This window comes from Mus caroli, chromosome 9 (assembly GCF_900094665.2).
Source record: "Mus caroli chromosome 9, CAROLI_EIJ_v1.1, whole genome shotgun sequence".
Classification (NCBI taxonomy): domain Eukaryota; kingdom Metazoa; phylum Chordata; class Mammalia; order Rodentia; family Muridae; genus Mus; species Mus caroli.
Genome location: NC_034578.1, coordinates 23,884,594 through 23,910,046, shown reverse-complemented (window position 1 = coordinate 23,910,046; position 25,453 = coordinate 23,884,594). Strand labels below are relative to the sequence as shown.

General features: G+C 43.0%; 1 protein-coding gene across 1 annotated transcript in view; it reads right to left on the bottom strand.

Annotated features, from left to right (window-relative positions):
• The window catches only part of Opcml (opioid binding protein/cell adhesion molecule like), a 1,139,977-nt gene that overhangs the window by 832,078 nt on the left and 282,446 nt on the right, over positions 1-25,453 (bottom strand). The gene's annotated exons all lie outside the window — the stretch shown is intronic.

Sequence of the window (25,453 nt, the reverse complement as noted above, 5' to 3'; positions counted from 1 at the left end):
TAGATCCAAAGAGCTTTTATCTAGTAACTGGGCAATATTTGACAAATGACCTCTTCATGCCTCAGTTTCCCATCTTTCAAGAGTAAGAATTAAAATAGGAGCACTCTTTAGAGAGGGAGAAGGAAGTAAGTATAGAAGAAGGAATGTTGGAATGCTTCAATGACTCAGGGATCCACCCATGCCTTTCTCATTTGATAGAGGACTCTTTTTTACTTGTGTGAGAACAGCATAAGAAAAAGACCTTAATTTATACCAAAGTAGATTCTTAGTTCTTTGTGTGTTTGTTTACATCTGTGCATGTGTGTGCTTGTATGTGAAGATCAGAGGATACTTTGAGGTGTCACTCATCAGGAGGTACTCTTTTTCTCTTGTTTGGTCAATTTATGGCTTTGGCCTGGAGCTAGCTAATTGGGCCAGTATGGATAGGCAGTGAGCCTTAAGGTTCTGCCTCCCAGTGCTAAGATGACAAGTATATGCCACAGTGCCCAGCTTTTTGACATGGGCTCTGGTCATCACACAAAGGTCCTGGTGTCTTCCTTGAAAGTACTGTACATGAAAGCTATCTCCTGACCTAGATTCAGAATTCTTAAAATGAAATTTCAGACCTTAATTAAGCATAAGGATGGATTGATTGATTGATGCAAAGCAAGGTGGCAACATCATTTAATAACAATAGTAATTAACATGTAAGTGTTTATAATCGATATCGAATATCTTTCAAAGAGCTTTCTATGTGGCGAGTCATTAAATCTTCAAATGGCTCTGTTTGTTTGTCTGTTTTACTACAGTGAGGATGGAACTCACAGCGTCATACACATTCAGAAAGTGCCACCACTGAGCTGCTTACAGCTCAAGACACAGCTCCTTAAAACATGTATTCTGCAGATGTAATTTTACAGAGGAGGACCATTACAGAGTGACTAAGGTATTTGCACCAGCGTAGGTGGCAGATATGGGACTGGAATTTTTCTGGGCTAACTGCAGAGTTCTTCAGGGGTGAGAAATAGATAGAGTATATTCTTATATCCTCTTCCAAGTCTCAATCCTTTCTACCAACATTTTCCATCTTCACAAGTCCTAGTCCCTTCCCAGAGTGAGGCGCTGAGCCAGATGCATAGGTTCATGGTCCTTATCCACTACAGATGTAGTCTATAAAGAAAATGCCTTGCAAACTGATGGGTGTTTTGTGTTTGTTCATGAAGTCAGTGTTCTACTTCAATCAGGATGGATGCCCCCTTTTTAGCATACTTAAATGGTGATAGTTTTAATAAAACATACAATGACAACCTCTCCTTCCAACCTCATTCTTGAACCCCCAATTCCATCTGGACTTGTGGCTATTTTCCCTGAGTAACCAGATGTTTCCCAAGTGATAAGTTGCAAAAGCTGACAACATCCTTTGCTATGCTTTTCTAACATACTATGGCAGGCACAGTGATGGATCTAGGTCAATCACATGCAATATTTTAACATCTAAATTAAATGGCAAGCAACCCTGGAATCCATTACCTTCCCTATCTCTACTGAAATCAAACTAATGGGCCTGATTCAATTTTTTTTTTTTGTATGGATGGAGCTTAAGCAAGCACAAATGCCAATATAGACTCAGGTAACGCTGCTCTGGGGGGGAAAGAAAAGTGAAGATGCTGGCTAAATGGTCCCATAGCCTGGAGGAACCCTGAATGGCCCTGTTGATAAAAGCAGTCCTTTTTGTCTTGCTCAGCATCCTGGGAGAGGGGATGAGTCCCTTGACACCTTGACAACCACATTTAAACATTCATAACTCAATATATTCCTGTCATGGTCCAATCTCACTGGGACAGAGAACGATTCTAAAATATATTTCATTTCATCAATTTCAGTTAAATTATTACATCTGAGGAAAAGAAATGTACCTTGGTTGATGTCACTGTGTCAGCTCAGCCCTGATTCAAGGAGACTGGTGTATAAGCAATGGTCGCTGTCTTTGCAAGGCTGGACACCTCCCCTGTGCTTTTGCCCTTCTGAATCAGTACCAGCATCCTGTAAATGTCCCTGTGAACTCTGAGGATGATGCTTATGCCATACCAATGGCACCCAGATTCACCCTGCCTGTACCCTACACAGCTCCTCCAAGGCTTCTCTGGAGACACAGTCTACATTCTCTTGCCATCTTAGCACGTAAATCAGCTGTCAGCTGCACACCCAAATATCTCCGTTCTCATGATTTTGTCAGATCATCACCACTAATAGGATGTTGAAATTCGCAAATGCATCTATTTCCAGTAATAGGCCTATAGACTGCCGTCTACCAGTTTGAAAAGAGGGAGGTTTATGCCGGGGACACGAATCTCACATGTCTCAAGAGGGCACCTGGCTTACTTGAATTGGGAGGTAATTTCCTCCTGGGACAGACTGCTGAGATCTCTAATACTGAAAGTTTAAATAGATCGGTGGCTGCAAAGCACAGCCAGCAACCTCAGAATTGCTCAGGAAATCACAGGGTTTTAAAGCAACAGGAGAAAAATGACAGCTCCCCCCAGGCCTCACCACCCCACTTGGGCTGGGTTCCCTGTGGTTTTGTCTGGAAGTGCTGGGCTCTCCAGCCTGAAGGGCATCTATGGTGCCCAACCATAAACATAGCAATATGCTTTCCCCAGTCTTTCTTGTCCACACAGGCAGCAGTGGGTCCAGTTTGTCTTGGACACAGTCAAGGACTTAGTCTTTCCAACTCAGATGCCCTGAGGTCAGGAGCTAACTCTAGAGTTACGTGCTTTGGGTATCAGGCTCACCCAGCATCAAAGTCCTGAAAGTCAGAAGCTAGGCTAAGAGTCCAGGGACCGTGCTCAGTAAGCTGGAAACAAGATAGGTATCATCCTCAAGCGGGGACATAATTTGGCCAGGGGGCCTTTATTCTTGGGACTTCAGTGCCACTTTCCTTCATTACAGTATAATTGGCCCTTGGCATTCACTGAGGATTGGTTTCAAAACCACACAGGCATCAAAGTCCACAGATACTCAAGTTCCTTATAGCTAGCTACAAGGTAGTTACATGTAGCCTGTGAACATACCGCTGTATGCTTTAACTCGTCTCTAAATACCTTATATAGTCCAGTACTATGTAAACACTGTGAATGGTGGCATTACATGGAAGTCTATGTGTTTGTTATGTACATAGACTTTTGCTTTGATTATTTCCTTTTGCTTTTAAAAAGTTTATTTTCATTGAAAATATCTTTATTCAATCAGTATATTCTGGTCGTGGTTTTCCCACACCCAGTTCCTCTCAGATCTTCTTCACCCTCACACACAACCCTACACCTTCTTTCTCCTTCTTTTAAAAATGAAAAGAAAAAAAAATGGAGCAAACAAATCAGAATTTTTTAAAAAGAAAATAAGATCACAAGAAACACGTACACGAACAACCTCTGCAAAATACATCAGAAACCACATTATAAAAGCAAAAGGCCAGTAAATTAAAAATGACCAAGCAAAACAATATGAGACCAAAAAAAAGTCTACAAAAATATCATTAAGTTTATTTTGTGTTGGCTTACTACTGCTAGAAATTGGGCCTACCTTTAAGTATAGTTGATATTCCTAGTGATATCATTGGAGAAGACTAACTTTCTTTTGCATGTGGATGCTAACTGAAGATAGCTTCTTGGTTAGAGATGGAAGCTGGATCTACTTCTTCCTGTCAGCACTGGGGCCCTGTGTGGCTTGAACCTGTGCAGGCCCTGCATATTAGGCCACAGTCTGTGTGAGCTCTTATGTACATTGCTGCTGTTGTATCTACCTGGAAGACACTGCTATCCTTGGTATCCTTTGTCTTCTCTGGCTCTTATAATCTTTCTTGCACCTCACCTGCCTCTTTTTTTGGACACTGAGGAGAATTTGATCAAGGCATCTCATTTAAGACCAGGCATTCCAAATCCTCACACTCTCTACACATTGTCCAGTTGCAGGTCTCTGTGTTATTTCCCATGTCTGTGGAGGAAGCTTTGAATGGTTTTGGTTTTGGTTTCAATCTGCCCCTACTTATGTCCACAGATGCACTATCTACAAATAAAGAGGACCCAACTGGGAGGCTGGAGAGATGGCTCATCAGGTAGGAGTCGTTAAGCGTGCAACCATGAGGCATGAGGACCAGTCTTTGGATCTCAGCACCCATTTAACAAACAAGGTAACTGACACACACCTGTACCTCTAGCTGTGAGGGCTTAAATGTACACGCACACGCACACACATTTTGTCAGTGTGGGTTTATACTTGTATGCAAAAATATGAAAATAAATAGAACATATCTTAAAAAGATAATGAGATGAAACACTGGACTAGCCCTAGACAGTCAGCGTTACTGCAATGGTGCAACGACACCAAATTGGCTGCTAGTTGCCCCCCCCCCCCACACACACACCTTTCATTTTTACAGTTTGGTATTTCACAACGTGTTTGCAAGACAGTTAGGATTTCAGCTCCCCTGATAGAGCAGCAAGGCAAGCAGGGTAGATGCATAGCCACATTTGAAAGCTGGACATGACCCCTGCAGCAGAGCTCGGGGAGCTGAGGTTTGTCCAGTTGAAGCTGGCAAAGGCCTCACAGTACCAGCTTTTAACCTGAAGGGTAATTCCAGGCTGTCTGTTCTGCCTCTCTTTTCCCACTGAACACCATCATATAAATAGCACCACGGAGACAATTTTCAAAGTCATGTAAAAATCCACTCAGAATCTGTAATAGGTCAGGCAGCAAGCAAACCCCACGCAGGTGCTCACCATGGCAAGTTTGTACAGAGCGCCCAACACCTGTGCTAGTCAGTTTAGCCTCCCTTCCTTGCTGCTTGCTGGGCCTGCTTCACAGTCTTCTTTCTCCTGCCCACGGCCTCCATTGCATATATGGAAAAGACTGGATCCCTGGGAGTGGGGATGGGGGTGGAGGTGAGGCTAAAGGTGGGGGTGGGGAGCTTCTCAGCCAGAAGAATGCTCTTGAGAAGTATTGCACATGTGGAGAGGGTTTGAATCTGCCCCTTTAAAATACTTGCTCTCACCAGCCAGGCTGAGCCAGGAGAAACAGGCTCAGGGAAGGGATATCAGTTTAAAGAGACAGTGGTGACTTTAAGCCTTGGGCCCATGTGGGAGATTTTTCAGGTGCTGCGGGTTCTCAGTTTTAAAACCAAAGGCTCACATTGGAACACTCTTAAAAGCCTTGGTACCTCCCTCCCAGCCCTTCACATCAGAAAAACTCCAGGGAGCCTGGAGGATACTTTCTCTTTACCCTGGAGCAGGTCAGTTCAGAAGTAGCCCAGGGCAGGAGAGTGAAAGCAAAGGGTGCCTGAGGAGCGCCAAGCAGCCTTGGTTAATTGCTTGTCTTATGTCAAATCAGTTACCTGGTGGCCTGGAGCAAAGGTAGAGTGTCCAGCATTCAATTAAAATGTATTTCCTTACTAAAGGGCAATTCTGATTCCAAAGCCCACATGTTGAATACAAGCATCTCTTATGGACCCACTTGGTTTTAGCATCTCTTATGGACAACTTCTTGTAGGTTCTTCTAGTTCAGCCCAGTCTTTAGTAGGTACACCTAGCTTGATTTTCTCTGTGTGGCTGTGTGGCTTGCATTGTGTGTACAGATAGATGTAAGAAGTACCTGATTGGCACAGATTGTCTAAGCAACATCTGAATTCTAATGGCTAGTTCACAAAAATGCTTTCCTGAGATTGTTTTTTTAACCCAGAATAGGAAAAAATAACAAGGATTAACACATGAAGTTAAAAAAAATAATAAAGGCCTTTCAATATATCCCATTATGCATTTCCACTCATTGGGATCCCAAGGCCTAACACTGTACCACATACATTCAGCTGCCAAGGAACATTTGTTGAATGGAGAATTGAGTGAATTTTCACACAAGTGTGAAGACATGTGGGTGATCTGAAGAAAGTCTTCCAAAGGATGCCACTGTGGGATGCCGAGAGCTTTCAACTGAAGGCACAGAGGTCTCACAGACTTCCCCAAGCTCAGTTCTCCTTCCTCGCCCTCCTGAGAATGGATTCTATGAAGTTTCCCAGTCTATGTGAAGGAAAGATGCCTCAGAAGCAAAGACTCATGGAAAGAAAGGCTGGAGTGGGCAGTCCACTCCCAGCAAATACAAACTTGGACCAGGTCATTGTTCTTCTATCTTCCTAAAAGCCATTTTGTCTCCCTCCAAACTACCCTGTGGTCTTGACTACCTCTCCCACCATGGGGGGAGAGGAGAGAGACAGAGAAAGGAGAGAGAGACAGAGAGACAGAGAGAGACAGAGAGAGGAGAGAGACTACCATCTTTGGAGTTGGGTGCTCCATGCTACCCCCCCCCCAACCCCGAGTTTGCACTTCCCGATAATCTTTCTCTTGTTTGTCTGTTAGTTTTCAGCTTTCTCTACTCCAATTATCAAAACATCAGAGGCAGGGTGTTTTCCCTCCCATAAAATACCACTTTTTAACTCAAGTGGTGTGGAAGACTCAGCATGGGATGTGGTGGTAGGGAGGTGTGGTCTCCTGGGGCCGGGAGCACACAGAGTAGCAAGTGACAGCACCTCCTGAGATCATGCACCAGAGCCTCTGCTTCTCTGACAGAGGACGGACGGGCAAAGCAGACGAGTGAGGGGTAGGTTCAGGAATCCAGGGCACTAAGGGACCCTAAGTGGATCCTCCTGCACTCTGCATTCTCTCCCTTGGTACTGCCCTAGAGACTGGGAAGGCTGGTGGATTGAGGAGAAAAAGCAAGACTTTGAACATAACCAGAGCATGAGGCTTTCTCGGGGGACTTACATCCAGTCTCCCTGCACCCAACCGCACACGTAACAAAATTGGCTCAGTTTGTAAGATTTTTTTTTTTCTGTCAGAACATATTTGCCTAGCTCCTGCCATTGTGAAAGTGTTTGGCCATCATGACTCAACTGAGGACCTCATGCCTCTGCTGGCCACAGTTTGCCCACTTCCTCTGAGCTCTCATGGGTCAGTGCTAGCCCATTTACTGAAGGAAGCATGAGCCCAGGGGTGTCCTCCCGAAGTGCTATATATCTATGTTGCACATACAGCTTTGTGGGTCTTGTGATCTGGTGTTGAGAGCTGTGCTGTGTCTGAAATGTGAGCAATTGAAAAAAAGGAGAGGAATGAGGGAGGGAGAAGCTCCTAGAAGCTTATGATATAGATCCTTATCTCCCACTGTCATAACCAGGGCGTGTTACGGGAGATTTTTCACACATTTGCCAGCAGACTTAATAATAAAGGGCTTTCTGTTCCAATGTGTCAAGTTCCTGCTAGCTACACAAGAAGATATTATCAGGGCAGAGATGTAATGCAAAGCAGTACAAGGTCATGAGCCCTTCCCTGTCTGTTATAACATACAACATCATTTTTCTCTAGACATAGATGTCTTATAAGCTCCCAGGTCAAATGCACTAAAGAGAGAACATTGGTGAATAGTTGCGAAGCTCCAAAGTGAACACAGACAAACTTCATTCTTCCTTGATTGCACACTGGCCCCCAAACCTGGAATCCAATCCCTTCATATATCCATACCATACAACCCTTTAGATCTTCACCTTCAGAAGAGAACATGGAGAGTGATAAGCACTCCAGAGCACTTGCAGATTTCTCTGTGACAACAAATATTCAGCTGCAGCTCTGGAGAACTGCCCTTCTTCTGGGAGTCCAAGTCAGGATCTCTTACTACTTAGGGTCTCCTCATTATACTCAGCTCTGGCATCATACACTTCCTAGCAATATGTCGTGGAACACAAGTAACAGTGTGTGGAGACCTTACCTCTTAGACCTGTAGCCCCTTGCTTCTAGCTTTGTAACCCGTGCCCACTGAATCTATACTACATGTTAAATAAAAAAGACACAATATATGTAAAGGACATGCAAAGAGAAGTACTCAAAGATTATTAGCTGCTTTTATTAAAAGAGAAGGAAACTGCAGGGAGTAAGGGAAGGGGAAAGGAAGCAGGTTGGCACACAGTATAGTAGGCTTCTGACCCTACCTGATGACATCCACTGACACCATCATGAGCCATGAAACAGACAGAGGCTAAGGAGAGGAAGAGAAGGAATCAAATCCAGTTCACTGTGGTTCCTGGGTCTACTCAGAAGTCTAGAATCTGGGTCTCCTTTTCATCATCTAGAAATTTTTTCACAACAGAAAGGGTGGCCCCAGCTGTCTAGACACTTAGCTGGACAACATCCCAGCAGCTACATAGATATCCTCTTTGCAGAAAGAGACTTGCAGTGATGGTAGCTCCAGGATTATTTTCCAAGGAAAATAGATGGAAGGACTCTGGTGAGAAGCAGAATGGATGGTAGAGAAAGCAATGGATTCCAACCAGAATTTCGTTTCAAATTACTTATGGTTCTTAATGGAGATGACAATATCTTAAATTGTCTCAGGATACCATCATTGGAAATATATCTTCTAGGCTTATTCTTATTCTGAGATATTACCAAAATGAGGAAACATGCATCCTTTTGCAACCCACTCTAGATGACATAAAGTCATTCCAATTGTTTACCTTCATCTGACGTGAAAAGGATATTAGGTCAGAAATGAAAACTTTGTGTATAGAACCCTCACGGAATAAGTAACACTAATTCTTCCATTAATCCTATCATGTAGCCCAGCATGAACTTGTGCCCAGGGGTACTCGAGATTGCACACACACACATCAATGGCTGGTGCTGGGGAGGTATGACAACATTGCTTTGATAGATTTGTTTGTCTCCTTACTGGATGGTTTGAGAAATCACAATTTCATACATAACCCAATCAGGAGAGAAAAGGTGGAAAAAAAGAGACCCTTACCAAACAAGTATGAGTATCATCAAGGGAATAAAATTGCCTCCTAATCAAATGCATCATTAAAAGTACAGACATTAGAGCCTGGTGCTGACAGCTTTATGAGCTAGGCATTTGCAGTTAATTAGGATATATGGCTTTTGTGGCTGGAACTGCACAAGGGGGTTATTTGACTTCAGCTAAATAACACCTGCTTCCACCGCCATGGCGCCTGAGTCATAGGAAGTTTTGGGGGTCTTTCTCCAACTTGGCCTTGCAGGTGATCATGGATAGCACTTAACCTACAAATGTGGGTCTTAGTTCATATAACTGCTAAATGGCTTTTCAAAATAGTAACTATAACTTTTGTAGGACTGTACCTACCCTAATTGTGGACCCCACAAAATGCGCTGAATTTTGAATGCCTTAGTCGTTGCTTCATTCTTTCTAAACAAGAGGTAATGAAGATCAAAACACAACATCTCAAAATATGACACTTTGGTCTGTTGCTTATTTTGAGATGTAGGTAACTGGAAATATCACACCCAAGAAAGGATTTCTGCCATCCTCATTTCTATTTAAAATTGGGACACAAGTTTTCTGTTTGAAAAATGCCCTCAATGAATCAAAAAGAGTGCCAAGAACAGTTTTATGTCAAGATACAGAAAATGAATGGCAAATTGAATCTGTAAAAGCCAACTCAGATAACATGGATCCTCTATAACTTTCTATCACAGGTTTCCTATTCCCCTGCAGCTTTTCTGTCTCAAGTTCTATTTTTCCTCAATTTCAGAATATAATGTTCTTTGTTTAAATGTTATGTGAAATACTTAAATCTTCAAGTATTTTGTTGTTACTGCTGTTGCTTTGAGGCAGGAGGCCCACTACATAACCCAGGCTGGCCTTGGGCTTTTAATATCCTTGACTCAACCTCCCAGGAAATGAAAATTATAGGCATGTACTACCATCTTCCATGCTGTGATGGTTTGTATATCCTTGGACCAGGGAGTGGCACCATCTGAAGGTATGGCCTTGTTGGAATAGGTGTGACCTGGTTGGAATGGGTGTGTCACTGTGGATGTGGGTATAAGATCCTCACCCTAGTTGCCTGGAAGTCAGTTTTCCACTAGCAGTTTTGGATGAAGACATAGAACTCTCAGCTCCTCCTTTGCCATGCCTGCCTGGATACTGCCATGCTCCCACCTTGATGATAATGGACTGAACCTCTGAACCTGTAAGCCAGCCCCAATTAAATGTTGTTTTATAAGACTTGCCTTGGTCATGGTGTCTGTTCACAGCAGTAAAACCCTAACTAAGACACATGCCAAGACCACTCAAGTCTTAATTAATTTCTATGGTTTCTATGCATCTGTCTTTGATGTCTGCCCTATGTCATATAACAATATTAATCTTAAATAATCTTCTGATAATTTGACTTTCCTCAATGTAATCCCAGCATCCTCACAGGGGTCTTAAGAAGAAACAAGGATGCCCATGGGTTCCAATGTACATTGCAAAGGCCTCAGGGAAATAGCAGAAAGTCAGCCTCTGACTTTTTACTTATATGCAGAGTGTTTGATAACTGAAAAATTATAGAGCTGAGCAACATTTGCCTGTATGGACTGTGATAGGAAGAGGGGCGATGCTCACAAAACTGATGCTCTTGCCTGTAAGAAGACCTGGTTTGGGAGTAGGATTGTTGTTTTTGCTGAATACTGATAGAAGTGTACAATGTTTCTCAAACCCCATCATTTCACCACAGGTCTTCCCAGTTTCTACATGTGTGTGCATGCTTGTGCACACATCTGCACACGCACTCACCACATGTACTTCAGACTTCATTTATTTATAATAGCTAAATCTTTTGTCATTGCTTGCATTAGTTGGCTTTCCAGCCTGACTTCTCTTTAGAATCACATCCCCACATGTGCCTATAAGAGTATTTCCAGAGACAGTTAGCTGAAGATACAACCTGAAGATGTAACCCCCACCTGGAATGAGGTTGGTGAGAGGAGTTTGGGAGTCATGGACTGAATGCCAACGAGGAAGGAAGCTGACCCCAGCATTCCCTGTGGACCAGTGCAGTGTGACCAGTAGCTGCCACCTGCTGTCACCACATGACTTCTTCCTCTGAGGGACTATGCCATTAAACTGTAAGCCAAATAAACTCCCATTTCCTTCCATTGCTTTCCTTGGTATCTTGTCACATCAAGAGAAAAACAATGACAATATTGCACTAAACAATTTGTGTAGGGGACTCTACACCCCTTCTCCATATCACACAAGGCAGGCCCACACTAGCCAGTGAAAATGTGCTCGTTCTTATGTACCATCACTATCTCTTGACATAGAAATGCAAGAACCACAGGAAAGGGCAGCACCAACTGTAAATCCCAGCAAGCAGAGAAGGACAGGAGGAAGGCATTTCTGTGAAGTCTCTGGTCTTGATCATCAGGGACTACATGAAGCTTTTGCATCCCCCTTCCTTTCTGCTTCCAAGTGCAGTCACAGAAGTGATACCCATTTCTCCTAAGTCTTTCTATACATCTGAAGTCATGCCCCATCCCTCATCTCCATATTAAATAGCACTGTGCTACTTCTGTGCATCCTCTGTAGCCTTATCCTCCAAACTCCTTCGTCATCTTGGGATCTCTCCAAGCTGTTTAAATACCACATTTGATCTGAGGATATCTTTGAAATACTCAGGAAGCATTCAGTCATTTCCCAGAATAACCGAAGTGCAGCATCAGAGCAAGCTTGTTTCCCCAGTGCAGAAGGGCTATTGCCAGGCCAGAGGTACCACCAGGTACAAATGTTCTCCCAATGTTGTATTAACCACCACTGAGACATCTGCGGAGGTTGCTCGGTAATTGAATGACCAGCAGCAGATTCAGGGCTGTGCACCAAGATAAGCATAATCAAATTTCATGCTTCATGGGCTTCATGGCTTTAGCTGGACACCTCAGGGGTCATAAAGAATCTCTGTCCCCACCCAACCACATTATCTTTTCTCACACATACTTCTACATGCTGGGTCTGTTGCATTTTGTGGTTTTATGTGTTGTTTTTCTTTTTTTTCTATAGAGTTCCCCCAGTGACAGACCCATTTGGGCCTGTTAGTCAGAAACCCAAGATAGTCCTAGAAAAATACATTTCTTTTACTATCTACCTACTCTTCTTAGAGTCAGGAAATGTCATACCAAGGCCATAAGTAGGCATTTGTAGGGGAGAGGGTCATCAGAGTACACATAGGAAAATAACATGCAAAGAAGAAGAAGAAGAAGAAGAAGAAGAAGAAGAAGAAGAAGAAGAAGAAGAAGAAGAAGAAGAAGAAGAAGAAGAAGAAGAAGAAGAAGAAGNAAGAAGAAGAAGAAGAAGAAGAAGAAGAAGAAGAAGAAGAAGAAGAAGAAGAAGAAGAAGAAGAAGAAGAAGAAGAAGAAGAAGAAGAAGGTAGCAGACACATTCAACTCAACATCCAGGGCAGAAGGAGTGTTGTCTCTGCACCAGCATCAAGGCAGCACTGTAGGTCCACCATGGTGTAAGGCAGAACCCAGTGTCCTGTACTGCCTGAGAAAGCTGCCCTGAAATGGAGCTCTTGTCCAGGGGAGCCTCAGTTTTGCTTGTGTGACCCTAACCCTGCTCAGACCAAAACACAGTTTTGAGCCAGGCTTGGTGTTTCACACATGTAATCTCAGCACTCCATCATCTGAGGCAGGAGGGCTGCTGTGATGTAAAGACCACCTCAGGCTATACAGTGAGCTGCCAGTGACAACTACACAGCAAGGCCCTGTATATATACACACAGTCATATACGCACATATGTGAAAAGGAACTGACTAGTCACAGCCACAACTGTGAAACTGGCATGTCAAAAGACACGAGCTCTCACCTCAAAATGAATTAGAAAGTGCTTATTCTAGAGCCAAATTTCACTGTCTATGACATAGAAACACAGATTTAGCTTAACCTAAATCCCGTATTCAAACATTGAAGCCTTTTCATGAAGGCTTCATATAAATCGAGGCAATTTAAAGATACATTGGTGGGTTTATCAGAGAGGTGGTGACTCCAAGATGGGGGTGCTTCTATAGGCTTCAGATCTTATCTGGTGACATTCTTAGCTTTGGGGTTAGTGGAGGCTGATGGTCTGCTTAGTTAATAGAGTCTAGAGGTTTTTATCTATTAGTCACAGAAGGTTAGTTCTGACACAGAAGTGGGCATGGAATAGCTATTCAGGGGACTAAAGCTAGCCAGAAATGAGATAATTATCTTGTGGACCTGCAATATTCCAACCTGTCTGTACCACTACAGTGGCAATCGGTCTCTGTCATCCTCGCCATTGACAGAAGACTAAGACAAGACCAGTACTAAGCCAGCCGTGACAGTCAGCTTTCTATGACTGTACTACGTGCCTAGGCTAGGTGTTATAAAGGGGCAAGGTTTGCTTTGACTCAGTTTGGGGGTTTCAATCCATGATTAATTAGCCCTGTTGCTTTGCAACTGTGTTGAGGGAGTACATTATAAGGATTATGAGAGAATGTGATGGATACCTGCATACCTTATGCTTAGGTTATGACAAAAGAAAAAGACACCAGGATCATCCCACTATCTTCTTTAAGAGCACCTGAAGATCTAAGACATTCTACTTCTTAAAGGTTCCACTACCTCCTAAGAGCACCACAGGCTGGGAACCAAGCTGTAAACAGATGGCCCTTTGGGGGACACTCTTGATCCAAATGTTAATATTTTTGGTCTTTCTGTATCAGGATATCTAGGTTTTTCAGGAAGTGCCCTACTTCTTGAGTTGTGACGTTTCATGTCTCCAGAAGCATCCAGATTGGGTTCTTTCGATGTGGACCACCTTGTACTGTGGTTGTTTCCTATTTCACTGATAGTGTGGACTCCATCCAGAAACCTCAGCCACAGGTGAGAGAGCTCCTAGCATCCTATTGTACATATGCAGGAGTAGGAGCTTTCCATACAACCACATTGATGTCCTTTTGTACTCCTGTCACTGGATTCTTTTCTACAGATATAAGACAGATCTACCAGGTACCAGTAGAGAGGCTAACACATTCTAGTGGCTAGGCCAGGAATAATCAAGTGAAAGAAGATCTTGCAGTTGCCAGGATTAAGTTGACACAGCAGCTAGCTGTCAAGGTAGAAAAGCGTTATCCCAGCCTGTGTTGGGAAATAAGGTGAATCAAGACAGTGGGACACATCCTCTGGTGCATTCAGCAGCCTACACCACTGGTAGAAGAGAGTGTGTCAAGCTGAAGGTTGCTACATTATAGAGGCTTAGATGTTTCAAGATGGGTCAGACAATGGAAAATAATTAAAATAGGTCAGCAAGAATTACACAAGAAGATATGATTGTAGAAATAAATCTTCAGGCAGGCCCTAGATCCAATGTGCCTTTTCTGTCTTCAGTTCAAGCAATACTCTAAAGGTCCTTGGTATGGCCATGAAGGTAAATAAGCAAACACAGTCCATAGATCTTGCCTGGGTCAAGGCTGTGGGAATTTATCTCTTGCTCTCACAGCCCACACCAGGCAAGGTGCAAAGACAGGCTTGGAATGAACCCCTGGTGGCTGCAGAAGATGAGGCAGTCAGGCTTCTGAAAACAAGCTCCTCATCTTGTGTCAGTGGTGATGGCAGCTATGCCCTTATCACCGCATGCTGGACTCTATGTTCACTGGGACTTTAAAGAAGCAACCTTATGCACTCTCATAAATCATGATGCTGGCACTAGGAACATTTCTAAGTTCTAGGCAAGGGAACTGAACTCAAGTGTTAGGTCAGGGTCTGATGTCACATCTACTAAACTGTAGGCCACATGCTTGACCATAAACTACGAGCCATGGCCCAAGATTTCAGGGCCAAATATTCAGTCTTTCTTTCTCAAAGGAAGTCCAGCTCTGTGTTATCCTACATGATGGCCTCTCACTACATATGTCTGCTGAGCACTTGTAGTGTGCCCAGCCTACTGTAAGATGTATTCTAAGCATAAGATATGCAGTGATATAACCTAAAAAAAGGCAAAATGATATTTTTGGACAAACTTATGTTAATAACTCAATTAAGTGATCGTATCTCTGATATGTTGGGTTAAATAAATGCTTAAATTAATTTCATCTATTTCTCCTCACTTCTAAAAAACAATGTAAAAGATTCAGAATCACACACGTGGCTCTGGCTGGTTCAGTTTTGTTGTGTTTCAATTTCCTGCCCTATCCAAGAGGACAATGCAGGCTGCATCCCTTGGTGGCTGACATAGCCTTCCAAGGAAACCAAAGGTGGCTAGCGGGAGGGTAGGTCTCTGTGCCTCCACATCAGGTCAAGCCCCGCCTCTCATCAGAGGTTGGTCCTTGAGGAGGGGAAGGTAGTGTCCGATGCTCATTAGTTAATATTTACAAGGTGCTTTGAAGATGAAATGCTAGTAATAGCCAACAGTATTTCTGTGAGCCTTTCATCGGGAGACTTCAAAGTCCCCATCTCAGGCAGCATTATTGTTCTATTACTGTAACATTAATTGTGCCTCACCAGGGCACTGACTGATTGATTATCTTCCTCTCATCTGGTCAAAAGGAAGCTGAGTGGTTAGCAGACAATGGTCCTGGAAAGCAGTGAGGGAGAGGGAAATGTTCTTTGTGTGCACTGAAGATCCCTAACAGTAAACTCTGAAAGTCGAGGCTTGCACACACGTACAGGCAGAGAGAGGCATCCAACAGAGGGACCTGTACCATGATAGCACAACTTAATTTTTCAATTGGGCATTCATTTTAATTTTTTAAAAAGGGATAAATATTCAATAGAAAAATATTCTTGAAATTTTTAACTTCTCTGTGCCTGCCCCAGTTAGCTGTGTAGAGTAAGATATTGCACTATGATGTGGAGTGGCAGTGAGCCAAAGCTTCCAGTCTGCCTTACCATCCAAAGGGGAAACAACTGGGCTCTGAAGTATCCTATAGTCTTTTTGTATGTTGTGTTTTACAATTGGGCTCTACAGCATCCTACATTCTTTTTATTTATTGTGTTTCATGTGGTCACCACTCATCATGCCTTGTCAACATTCATATGTGTGCACTTATACTCAAAGCTTTATCATAAAATAGTCTTTGTGTTAGACAGTTTTGCCCATAATTTGCATGCAAATTATGAGTAGATTCAATATAGGCAAACTTCAGTGTTTGCCATTTGGTGGGCAAAGTATTGTGAGGATATACCTATTTTCCAATAGGAAATCACAAAGGATTATGGAGATTCAACCCATCCTTAGCTCCTCTGTTCAAAGTGTTCTCTGGCAGTTAGGATTGCCCATGTAAGAGATAACTGTCATTCTTTGTCAATCTTGAGGTGGATATGACTGCGCAGGCAAGGAAGAGTCACAGTGCTTAAATGTGGGGTTCAGTTCAGTCCGGAACAACCCTAGATTGGACACCCACCAGTTTCTGTAGTCTGTAGCCAGTTGACACAGGGAATGACATCTGATGCTGGGCTTAGTCAAGCAGAGAGAATAGGGCTACAGAAATAGAAAGGGGTAGAAATAGAGTGAGCTGTGCTCCCTGCAGCCCTGGCTCAGCCCTAGCCTCAGGGGCTTAAAGCTTCAAGGGCTTGAGGACTGTCTCAGCCCAGACTCATTCAGGGTGGCCACTACAGCAGAAGTCACACTCTCTACATATCAACTGACAGAGAGCAAAAAGTAGCTTCCCCTGCCAGGCACAGAGCCAAGCAGCAACTTCTACTAGGAGAAAGAATTTCCTTTATGCTAATTCCAGCCACCAGGAAGTCAGACAGGGAGAGATGACACAGCTGGATTCCCCCACTGCTCAGGAAGAACTGCTGGAGATGCCTAATCTCTCTCACCAGTGAGAAAGAGGGGGAAAGGGAAGAGGGGAGGGCAGAGGAACACAAAAGAGCACAGAATGACAAGCATGCCAGCACCAGCGGGGGCTGGGTGTGTGTGTGTATGCAAAGCTTTATAAAAAGGAATAAAATGTGTCACTTCAGATTGGAGAAGTTGAACATTGCTAATTAAGAAATTACTTAATTATGGAGAAGAAAATAAAATGAAGGTATTTTGCCCTTGAGGGGAAAAAAATCTTTGATTTGCTAAATCAAGGAAATGATTAGATTCAAACATTAAATAATTAGAAATGGCTCCAACAAAAGCATTAGAATGTGCACACTGCACAGGCCTCTAGAGGAAGCCAGCCATTTCCGCCATGCTTCTCTTTGTAAATAAGTTTTGTCTAGAATAGACTGAACATGCCCACCCTTTTGGCATAGAGTAGGACAAGAACAGATCATGTGGTGCATCTCCGTGCATGATAACGGCATCTATCCATAATGTTTTATTCATCATTCCTCAACTATTTTTGCCTCCTGCCCACCCAGTGTGTTTTTCCTCAAGGCTTATCTACTTTCTTCTTCCCATCTACAATTCTTCAACAGCAGAAGACACAACAGTCCCTGCAACAGGTACCAGGGTTATATTGTGATGATCTCCCTTATCTCATGGGGCTGCATTGCACCGTTCAGAAGTGACTAGATTATAGACCAAACAAGGCAGCAGCCGGCTGATCAGCCAGGCCTTGACTCTAGACATAAAGCATCAGTACCCAGCAGTCTCCTTAGGAGTGACATATGGAAGACTCTTTTGCATGTCTTTTGCTGAACAACTAGTCTTGATCCAATATGCCCCTCTCTATGGATAACTTCACGTTCTCAAGCTAAACTTAGCCTTCTCGTCTTGGATTTTCAATTTCTCCATTTTATATCAATAGATTACTTCAAAGTCAGCATGGCAAACATCTCCTGAGCCATTAGAATTCATTTCAAGGGCTGTAGCTATGACTCTGTGATAAAATGTCAGCCTAGGATGTGTGAGGCTCCTGGATTGCTCCCCAATACAAGTAAACAAAAATCTTGAATATATCCCAAATCTTTCGTTGTTCCATGGTGAAAACATGATTCTGTTATGCCTTAGCACTTGCCCTCTATATGCCACCAGTTACTAAGCAACTAAGCATACTGTCAGCCCTTTACAAAAAGTGTGGTACCCTGTGTTTACTTAGTAATACAGCTTCCAGACATCCTTCACATATTAATCTTGTTTGTACTCACAGAAAGTTGAAGAAATAGAAAGATAAAATACTTGCCTCCCCCTTTCATAATAAACAAGGAAATGAAGGATTATAGGCACTCACATACTTGATGATCTAAATTCTGAAAAGTCTTAATAACACTTCTCCATGGAAGCCTTCCTTGGATGTTGGAGATGATTTTTCTGCCCCTTTTAATTCCTATAATGCCAAGTACACTCTTCATCAGTAACAGGAGACTCGTAGGTCTATGAGACCAGGAGATATTCATTTTAATTCCTACATTGCTCTAGAGTATATCTAGAGGATCAAACCCAGGCTTGCATTTATTCCCTATACATGAAAGCATGTATGAGAATATGATTGAGCACACATTCCTGAAATCATACCCACAGTAAGTGGTAGAGCCAGAGACAAGAACTAAGCTTTCATCCTACTGTGTTCTCAACTAGTCTCCTTGACATAGCATGAGACAATTATTTTGATAGATGGTTTATCATCATTGTCTCAGTGTCTGTTGTGTTGTTATAATAGAATACCTGACATTGAGTAATATATAAAGAAAAGAGGCTTGCTTGGCTGACGATTCTGATAGTTGGAACACCTACCCCAACTGCACATAGTTGGGGTGGATATAAAAGAACATGTGAGCAAGAGAGAGCAGAAAGAAATGAGCAAAAGACCACCTCACAGTAGCAACCCCAAGTAATCCAGCGCCATGAGCTCTGGATCATTTCTCCTGGAGGCTATTAGTTCTTATGGATAGAGTGGCATTGTAAACATAAGACTCTCAATGGCCCCTTAGCACTTGAGCTCCTAGATATCTTCCATGTATTTATCTGGTCTGAAATACTCAGTGCTATTCAACTGAGGCTTGAACCTCTAGTGTATGAACTATAGGGGACAAGACAAGTGTAATCCATAGCAATCATACACCATATCAGAAAAGAAAAACAGCCTTGTCTCGGTCCTAACTGTATAATAGACAGACACCTAACTAGCTCTCTTTGGCTGCAGTCAAAATCTTGTGGTCAAGAGAGTCAGGGTCGATAGAATCCAACCTACTCCCCTGGGAGGAATATTGGGCTGCCATAACAAAATGAACAGGCTGGATTAGTTAGCAACACAATCTTCCCCCACATTCCTAGTTTTAGAGGCAAATAGTCATGTGGTGTGTGTGTGTGTGTGTGTGTGTGCTCGAGCATGAGTGCATCCCTGCATAACTGAAGTAGGTTCACCTTGATGATCTCACTTAATCACAATTCCCCCTTTAAAAACTCTTGCATCAGGGCTACCTCTGTAGTACTGTGCTAGCCTAGCATGTGCCAAGACCCAATTTCCATCTTGTATAGCAGAAAAAATATCCTCTTCAAACTTTGGACACACTCAGAGGTTCTAGGGTAATATGGAAAATTTGAAGGAGAGAGGAGGGCATGGTTCAACCACAATAGCACTGCACTGTGTAGAGCCGTTGACTAACTGTACAATACCAGCTGGGTAAAGTAGAGAGGTGGTCAGTTAGTTTGAGAGAAGATACACTGTGCCTGTTTCTGCAATTATATTTCCTTTTTACTTACTTTTTTGGGGATATTATCTTGCCCCACTTAACAATAACCACTAACATTTAAACAATTTCAACTCTAAAGAAATAATACACCTTAAAAAAAAACTAAAAGTCACACACAATAGTAAGTAGCATGGACAATCAGAGCACATTTTTTTTTCACCTCTCCTGTGCTTTTTTATTAGCTGGCTTCCATCCTTGGCCTCTGTACTGTGAGAATGTCAAACTCAGTGGTTATTTTCTACAGGCAGTTGCTTAGACCTGGGAGCCTTGCTGAACTCTAAACCCCAGTGTCTCCTGAAATGTGGAGTCGGACTTAGTGCAAAGAAGCTGAGGTTTTCTCACACAAGTTGCAAGGCTGGGAGACTGTACAGCATAAAACCCAGCCCTGAGAAGAGCTGAGCAGACATATAGTGGTTGTGCCTTGAATGTTGTATCTCCTGAGGGTGGAGAGAACATTGCTGGCTCCCTACACTCACCTCACTTGCCATTTTTACCTGCAGTTATTTTTGTTGCAATAACCAGCTGCAAAGTAACATGATCTAGGGGACAAGAGGTGAGAAGCACTTCCAGGTGCAGTGGAGCGAAGGGCTCTGACTCACTGCAAATGTGTTCACAGCAAGAAGACAAGACCCTACAGAGGAAAGCAGACATCTGCTCTGGGAAACGAAGGCTGGGAAGCAGAAGAAGGCAGAGCCAGGCTTTTGGACAGGCAGAGAAGCCAGCTATCCACGTGGGATTCAAAGTCTACCCCAGTCTTCTCTGCTCCTTTCTTAAGGAACTGGAAGCTCTTCTGAGGTACTTAGAAAGGCACCACTGATCTGCATTGGGTTCTAATAGAAGCAGACACTGAGACTGATATTGAGACAATTGTTTATTTGGACAGTAAAGAAAAACACCTGAGGGAATGAGTAAGGTCAAAGCTACAAGCTGGTGCATCTTGATTCCACTATGGAGAAAGCGCATAGCCACTGGAGAGCCTGCATTTCAGAGTTACCCTGGTCCTCATAGCTTCCCAGTGGAGGCAAGTGGAGAACATACAGAGCCTTGAATATTGACAGAGCATCTATTGCTAGTCCCCAATATTGCTAAGCATTAATCTAATGGGACCAAATGAATTAACCCAATAAGCTAATGAAGAGTGCAAACCTGAATGCTTGGAACCTAGGACAGGCAAGCTGTACAGTCAGTAGTGTATGAGGAAGCAGCAAGTCCCCAAATGCCCATTTCCTTCATGATGCTATTTGGTTGACTTGAAAATGACTCTGCTCCTGTGCAAAAAGATACCTTTCTGAAAAGGTGGGCTGGAACTAGAAGACACCCCTCTCCTAGATCTTAATAGAAGGGATCAGTGCAAAGCCATGTGACCCTTCCTCTCGATGATTCTCAGCACACTGTACTACAAGGAAAGAACAAAGCATACTCCTTCAGAGAAGGAGAACTTCTGGACCATTAACTCTTAGGAAATTCTGTAGATGGAAGCTTGTTTTATGCTAAAATGAATATGTCCTAAACACAGGCCAAGTAGCAGGAAGAGGAAGTAGGTCACAGCCTTCTTAAAAGTCAAAGAAGCCATTTTAGGATTCCAGCTTTGCCTCTAATGTAAAATAAATGCCCTTGAGCAACCAGCATGGTGAGCAAAGTTCCAAGGAAGAATAAGACACCTGCAGCATCAAAATTAGAAACCATCCCAAGGTAAATAAATGGATCAGAGTCTTCTATGTACCTGTTATGGTTCTGAACATGGGATGTTCCTGGAAGGCTCATGTGCAGAGTGCATGGGAGCTGATTGGTTGTATTATTCTGGCCAGTGCCTGAAATATTAGGGTAGAGAGACTTTATCTGAAAGAAGTAGGGGCATGTCTTTGAAGGTTACACATTGTCGCCAGACTTTTCTTCTCTCACTGCTTCTGATCCACCATGAGATAAGGAACATGTTTTGATATATATGTCTACTGCTGGGGTGTTCTGCTCAAGAACAGAGCAAGAGATCATGGACTGAAACCTTTGGAATTGTGAACCAAAATACTCTTCGCCACTTTGCATTGCTTTCTCAAGTATTTTGTCTTGGAGATATAAAGGTGAAATACACAAGCCATCCCCCAGTGTCAGCACTGGCAGAACATCCATTTATTCTTTTATTTCAAATGACTTTCAGTATTTGTTATGGGGCAGGGGCATAAGAGTGCCATGCAATAAATGTGGCAGTCAGAGGATAACCTATGGGAGTTGGATTTCTCCTTCTACCATGTGGGTTCCACGGAGATCAAACTCACATGGTTAGACTTGGCTGCAAGCATCTTTATCTACTGAGCCCTCATGCTGGCCCTATAGTAATTTTTAAAATTGAGAATCTTGATGAGAAAATAGCCCAATTACTTCCAAGTAGGGATACTGCACAGTTCAAATTTCCTCCAGCATATGTCAATTTACTCTTACTATGTAGTGAATGTCATGCACATTAGACAGTAGGGATATGTGGTCTCTGTGCACACTTGATCCTAGTGGAGATCTAGAGAAAGAGGCATCATTAAGGCAGGGACTTCTATAAAAACCACTAGAGCAGTAGTGTAGCCAGGTTCCAATGAAAAGCAACTGAGGGGGGGGGGAGAGAGAGAGAGAGAGAGAGAGAGAGAGAGAGAGAGAGAGAGAGAGAGAGAGAGAGATCCACAATGAATGGCCTAAATTAGTAAGTAACAGAGTTCCCAGCCAGAACGCTGAGGGGCACACAGCAACTGTATGAAATGGTGTACAGAAGGATGGAATCACAAGAGAATGTTTTCAGTGTTTTCCAGTAAGAAGTGAAATAATCATATTTTATAGCAGAAAGTAGATTATAAGTGGCAAGTTTGGACACAGGGAAGCAAATTAAGGAACTATTTTTTCAAGCATGAAATTATAATGATAGTACCACCAGGGAAGGTCAAATTAAAAACCTATCAAGTAGGCAGAATAGGTACGGTTTAGTAATAGCGGTGGCAAAGGAGGGCAATTGACTTCCACGCCTCTTGAGGGATAGCACTGCAAGCTGTAGCAGTATCTATGATTTGGACTGGAGGCTAGAATGAAAAAAATAGATGGGCATGAAGCTAGGACAGATAAGCTTAAAGCTTATAAGGTACTGTCTGACAACACCGCTACAAAACAGGCTATATAAGATTATCAAGAAAATCAAGAAAAAGGGACCCAGACTCTAGGCTGAAACATGGTTTTGTAGGGATTGGTTAGCATTAAGCACAAGGTTCCATATCTTATCCCTAGAACCAGACTGGGATGTGGGGGTGGGAAGAGCTAGAGCAAGAGAGAAGGATTAGAAGGGAGGGATGAAGAGAGAGGAGAAGATCAGAAGGGAGAGAGAGAGACAGAGACAGAGAGACAGAGAGAGACAGAGAGACACATAAAGAGAAGCAGCCAAAGAGAGAGTTGGGCAATGATATTCTGACAAACTATAGCAAGTCTCCAGCAAGCCCCTTGTCTTCTCTGCCCTGCTCACTGTTCTGGAGTTAAGGATATGTCAAAGCCACACTTGGATTTCACAGACATGCCCGGGTCTTGAATTCAGATTCTCATGCTTACACAGGAAGCACATTTACCCACTGTGCCATCTCTCTAACCCAGAAGATAGATTTCTTTGGCTTGTAGTTCTGAAGACTGGGAAGTTCAAGATCACATCACTATCTGGTGAGATCCTGCCCACCAATAAGGGCTCTAGATACATAGGACATCACATGCTGAGAGGACACATACAGGGGAATAAGCTACTCTGGCTTTTATAGCTGACATTCTTGAGTCACTATTGGCTAACAAACAGACTAGTCATTCTTGGAGTAGCAGTTCTATGACCTCTTCACCTTTGCCCATTCTCAACAGGGATTACATTACAGCATGGGTTTGGGCAGGAGACATTCCAAGCAAGAGTCTGAGGAGACACAGGAAGCATGAAAAAGAATAGTACAGACTGGAACAGTCAATTAGAGAAGTGCCATGGAATGCAGATGGCTTGGCTAGGCTAACACCATAAGTGATATGGCCAGTCATCACGGTTCAAATCCTGACACAGATGCTGAGAGAAGAGATGGCATGCATGCTTCATAATAGAGTATTAGGTAAAGTAATATGGACAGAAAAATTAAGTGATACAAAGAGGAAAGGAGTAGACAAATGAAAGGGGGTCATGGGGTGATGGAGTTTAAGAGATCATAGAAGATGAAGAGCCACAGAAAAAGAAAATAGTAGCTCTGGGGAAGCAGAGTTGAAATGACGTGAAGAATTTAAAGTTGTGTCAAAAGCATAAACTACCAAATGGAGGCAATAGGAAGATATGCCATGAGATTCGTGTGTGGTTTGTGTTGTCCCTGTGTGTGTTAAGAAGCTTTCAGAAAACACAGGTTTCCTATCCACCAGCTGTGCAGAGCTAGGTGGGCATAGACCAAGTAAATACTTCTGATTGTTCTGTACCACCTAGAACCTGTGCATCGAAACCATAGATTGCACAAGGTTTAATGATCAGCCTGTCTATTATGACCTTGGAAAGCCTCTGCTCACAACAGGGTGGAGACAACCAAGGTGAAGGCAGAGGAGGGAAGGAATCTTGACAGGATCACTACCCAGTTTTGATCTCCCTGGCAGTTCATATATTTAAACTTCACCTTCCAGAGCCGTCAATCCACTCTTGACTCCCTCAGAAGATATGATTGGAACAAGACAGCTCCATGGTAATCCCAGCATCATTAAGCAGCTCTAGAGCTCTGCAGAATGTCAAAGCACTTTACAATTGCATTTGTAAATTTCCCATATAACAAGGCCAGGCAGTCCAACAGTCTGAGCAAGTCTTGTCAGGAATGTAATGAAGAGGTAGAGAAATGGATGATGGGTAAAACCAGATTATGGCTTAGCTGAGAAGTCATGCAGTTCAGGATAATTCCATGTAACACAGAGATACAACCTTCCTGTTAGATACATGGAGGAAACCACATCACTGCCTTTTCTTTATTGTGTGTACTAGGTGTTCAAGAACATAATAAACACCCCCACAACACCCGAGGCCCCTTGGGTAATATCGAAACACATTTGATTTTGAAAAACTTTTAAAAAGCGTTACACTTCTATTCTGTTCCTTCTTCCATATTTCTATTATAATCCAACAGGCAGATTGTTATTATAAATAAAGAAGTTCCAAGAGAGGGAAGCTTTAAAATTCAGAACAATGCTGTGTACCATTCTATATCTGTCACATGATTAGGCTAAGGTTTAGGCAAACTAAAGAAAGAAGAAAGAAAGAGAAAAGAGGGAGGAATGAGCTGGAGACAGAGACAAGAAGGAAAGAGGGGGAAGGGAGCAAGGAGCAAAAAGGTGGAAGGGGGGAACCAAACAAATTTCTCTTGGAAAATTCCATTTTTAACAAGTGAACTGTGACAGTAATTGATGAGAGTGGGGACAGAATAGCACCCTAATCTTAGCTCTATTAGACTGAAAGAATGCAGTGTTTACCAAGAACCAAATCAGCAAGATTTCCTTAATTAGACCTTTTCAAGCTTATAAAGAAGGCACCTGAAGACAGACAACACTCCCAAAGAGCCAAAGAAGAGCCACACTGACAGCTCTTCTTTCCCGTGATTCTGAGACTGTTATTAGCAAGCGACCTCCAGAACGCCAAGCATTTGCCAGTGCTTCAGCCCCTCCCTTCCCACTCTGTGCTTCCACACACCTGCAGCAGGTACCTCACCACGGAGGAGGACAGCTTTCTGCAACTCACCAGCAGGGGCTGAAAGCCTATGCTGTGCTTGAAGTACAAGATGCTCCTTGGAAGTAAGAGATGCCTTTCTGTTTTAAGCAAACGCCTCAGGGGACTAGGGGGGCTCTAGTGACCCTACCATGCTTATGTAGGAAAGTCTATATCCATATGCTTACTGATGAAAGACTATAGGAAGAAATGAATTCCTTCAACATGGTGAGAATCTTCAAGGGTTCTTAATAAAACATGGTTCACAAGAGT